A 4,998-nucleotide genomic window follows, 5' to 3' on the forward strand; every position below is an offset into this window, starting at 1 on the left:
GTCCCCTCTAACACCCAAGTACTGGATGATTTTTCATCCCTAGGACGAAAACACTGTCCTGTTTGCATCCGTTTTCAATCTGCTTTTATAGTAAGGCTTTCATTCTGTTTCCAATCTGCCGTCAGGAACAGATGACAAACACGAAAATAAGGGAGGAACACAGGACAGATCAACATTCGTCACTAAGGTTTAGCTATGGTACAAGGAGTGACCTCCAGTTTCCTAAAAATAAAATTTAAAAGAGGTTATCTAGTGATTTCTTCTTTTTTTGCATTTTTTAAGAGAGGGGATGTGCATAATTATTTTTTGTTTATAGTGAATTTTAATTTTTAGCGATACAGAGAATCCAAAATTAAGTCCATGTCCATCACTTACTCTTTGAGTATTTTGTTAGCAAGGTATAATTGGATTAAGATGTACATTATTAATAATCTTCACTTAATAAACTATATATATTTAATAATAATAACTGGGTGAAAGAAATGTTTTTTACATAGAGAAATACATGCATTTCAACCTAAATGGTTAGGTGCACAACAGACACAACCAAATGGGAAAATCTTCAATTTTTTGATAACTAAAAAATCATAAGTTTAGGTATTATAGTTGGTATGATAAATATCTGAAATGCAGTTCAAGAGAAAATAATAATCCACCTTAAAGTAGGAAAAAATATAACCAACAGAGAAGTAAGAATAACCTCGAGCATAATTCATTCTCTCTCTTGGGTTAATGTCGATGTCTATAAACCAACACACCATATGGCGGAATGAGACGCTACAAAATATTGTGATTGTTTTTTAATGATAAGGAAAAATCGAAGTGGATGAATTTGGTTTTTAAAAACATTCTTAAATACTAAGTATAAAGTAGCTATAAAATAACCGTATACTAAGGTGATGGAATGAGAAAAAGGTGTTGCTCAAGTTAGGGCCAATCCATAGTCATATCCTGTTTCTGTTACCAAGAGCTAAATCTTACTACACTCCTAAAAATACTCTAAGGTACTAAGAGATTTGTCCATTGAATATGGGCACCAATACAAAAAAAGAGTTTGAATGATGGTGATTATACTCCGGTCTCTGCAGTATACACTTTCATGATCTTGAAATCACTCTTATACCTAGCCACCCACCCAATATTCTCATTCATGTATCTAATCCAAGTTTTAATTCAAATTTATCTCCATTGGAAACATCTTATCCTAGATTATTCTCTAATAAAAAGTTAGTGGGATAAAAGACCAATTTAAAATTTCCAAAGTATGTTTCTTTCTCAAACTCTAATTATCTTCCAAGGGTAACTTCTTCCTAATATGATTAGATACATTTTATTATATTATTATCTTATCCTTTTCTAGATTAGATTCACTCTGAATTCAACCTGATTACACATCCTCGTACATATTGATCAGAAGTAATTTCTAACATATCTTTTATTGTCTCAAAAACACAACCTAAATATAGTTAAACTTATTTATCAAACATATATTAGTTGTCATTATTTTTATTAGAATATCAAAATATATCCTACAAATCAAAAACCTTGTCTCAACTTACTTCCTCAAGTTAATAAAGTTCATATCAATTTATTTGTAGAAATATTTCAATCTATATCTGATAAGCCTAGTATAATGTGGATTAAACATGAATTTGAATGTGACGTTGGCTATTAAGCTTATGGAATAAAATTTATAATCATATTTTTCAAAGTATAGAAAATATAGGATGCAAACGAGTTTGATCCACAGGGAGGCCAATGTATATGAACTTCTTTGATTTTATCACCTGATTAAAAAGATAAAAGATGATACGATTTAGTAATTAGTTTTAGGATTCTTGTTTAGTGATTTTCAGAATATAATAGATTTTTTATAGATTTTTAATTTTTGGCTATAAGATTTAGTAATTATAGATTTTCAGATTATCTCCCAGGAAAAACCAAAATCGATTTGCAAGTATGGATGATGTTAGATTTAACTATTAATTGTTTTTGTATTTGTTGAAGAATTTAAAGACCAAAATTGGAGATTAACATCGAAGATGGAAATGAACATATTATTTTGTGAAATTTTAGGGAGAATAAGCTATATAGGGAATTGAATTGTAAGACAATAAAAATTTAAATGTAGAGAGACAAGCAGAGTAATCAAGAGAGAGAAAATAGAGATAAAGTGGAGAGAAATTGTGGGAAACTAAAGTTTTAGAGTTGTTTGGTATGGATCTATGGTAATGGAGATAAAAATATATATTAGATAAGTTCTCCATGCTTGGATCTTGATTTTGAACGCAAAAAAGTGCTCTTAACTATCCAAATTCCTCCAATGGCATCAATATGATGCCCATACCTTGGCATTTGTATAAAAACCAAGAAGGAAATCAAATACTCGAGAAGGAAGTTATGGATTATATCAAGAATCAAGCAGTTTCGACTTCAAAAGCAGCAGTTGTGTCCTTCATGGCCAACTAGGTTGGGGTGAGCTTCCTTAGTCTTTCTCTCTGTCTGCACGTCATAAATTTTATAATCCAGCCTTATGGATGGATAGGGGGGAAATATGATGAAACTGTCCTCAAAATTTCAGCTCAATCCGACGGTCTCAAGATATCATCATTTTCATTTCATTTAATCTCCACCATTGGATCTTTTTTTTCTCATCCACAAAGGCGCTACTTGGATTGGGATACGCAATTTGATTGGTTAATATTGATTTCCTTGTTTTCTCTGCCATGCAATGATTGGCGGCCACGTGTCCCAGTCATTTCAAAAAGAGAGGAATAATAGAAAAAAATGATGAAAATATCATTTAGCATCCTTGTGGCATTGATGTAAGTACCCCAAGGGCGCAGTCTGGCCCACCAAAAGGTTCCAGGTGGCAGGCGGACATTAATATTGAAAAATAAATGAATTCAATGACATTAATAAAAGAAAAAAATGCATTTTTGGCTTCTAAAATTTATTTCCCAATGATTTAGTCTCTCGAAAATTTTGAAAAATGCAGATAAATCGAAAAATAGTAATCAATACCTTTGATAATTCAAAAAATATTTTCCAGAACAAAAAATAATTTCTTAAGGAAGTTAATGTCAGAAAAATATATAAAAATACCCAAAATGTGGAAAAAATTAAAAAAAACGTACAAAATGCTATATAATAAGTTTAATCCATGATGGCATGCAGATATGGACATTTTAATGAAAATTTTCATGTAATATATGTAATATTTAATTGGTAATATTCATGTTATCAATATCTCAGCCAAATAATTATCTCAAACTCTGTATCTCATTAAAATTGCTTCTAGTTTATATTTCATACTAGCTTCCTTATATATATATGGATTATTTTCCATCCTCAATTATAAACTATTTCTTAAAACTAGTAAATTCTTAAATCCCAAAATTCTGGATATCTTGTATCAATTTAGTTTAATTATATTAATAGTTGTATTTTATTGATGTAGTTATGTTCCCTACAAGTCAATCACACACTCAACAAATCATTTATAATTTTATGTGTGATTTTTATAATGAAATCAAAAGACATGTTAAATGATGAGAAAGCTAGGATGAGCTCATACTACGTCAAGTAACTATTGTTAAGAAAGGTATATTAAATATTGCTATTTGTAGGATATTTTTGAAGGACATCAAAATAAGCATTTAGATAGCACTATTTACTCCTACTCATGCTATAAAAGGGGTAATTCCATAACCATTTCTAGAGACACCAAAGAGAGATATTGCTAATCATAAATAGCACACCATTTTTATTGGTAATTTCATAGATTTCATGCACTTATTTTCCTTTAAATATCATAGATGCATGTTATTCAATCATAAAAATAAATTAATCCATTTTAAAGTGATATTCTGATTTTTATGGATTTTATAGTATTTTCACATAATTTTTCTGATATTAATTTTATGAGAAAAATAGTTTTCCAGAACTAATTAAATATATTATGGGTTTTAAATGGAATTTAACTCATTAAATCTGCTCTGTGACATACGATTCGTTTGGATTACAGCCAATGATTGTCGCTGGCCAATCATTGGTTGCAGCTAATAATTAAAATGTGTGTTCCAATGCACTTCCTTATTTACTACTTTATAACTAAAAAGGTGTACTTTTATAATAAATGCATGGTGAGGCAAATGATTTTTTAAATATGAAATACATTCTGCCATTATTTAATTAAGAGAAAAAAGATGTAATCATTCTGCCACTATTCTTTTTTCTTTTATCTTTGAGCAGATAAATGGTTGTTGGCCATCAGATTTGAAAAATAAAGGACACATGTTCATGTTGATTAAGAACACATTTTGGCCAAAAAAGAGGACACATGAAAGTAAAGCAATGAATCATTCATTTTAACATGGATTATGATGTAGAATCTTCATAAAATTAGATGATTCAGTGTCATGGTGATGATCCACGATGAGGAGAGAGAAAAGGTTAACTACTATAATTACTCCAACTCAAATGACAATATCTAACAACCCCAAAGGAATTTTAAGCTGAAGTTCAAAGGGTAGTCTCATCTTCACCCCCTTAATGCATCCACCGTCCAAATCTACAAATAGATTCCCCATCCTAATAAACAATTGCATCATAGAATTTTGTTCCTAATTGGAAGTAGTACAGTTTTGTGCTCATTCAAAACATCATTTGCTTTATTCTCATGTTTGGAGGGAAAATAATTCAAAGAGTGATGATCTAATTTAAACATATGAAGAAAAAACACCACTCAACCTGTTGGGCACCTAAAGACGAGGTTAGTTTAATCTTCATCATTTTTGGACTGAATCTTCATCCTTTTCCCTTGGTTATCATCATCTATACTTCAGGTTTTCAGTATCACACACCTGACCACCAACTCCATAGCTCGCCGACATGTATTTGCGTTGATCTCCATTGGCACTGATGATGGTAAAAGCTAAATCACTTGCCGCACCCTACTGCTAGTCTGCATGTATTGACAGCCATATCCACCACAAT

This window comes from Wolffia australiana, chromosome 8, assembly GCF_029677425.1.
Source record: "Wolffia australiana isolate 7733 chromosome 8, ASM2967742v1".
Lineage (NCBI taxonomy): Eukaryota > Viridiplantae > Streptophyta > Magnoliopsida > Alismatales > Araceae > Wolffia > Wolffia australiana.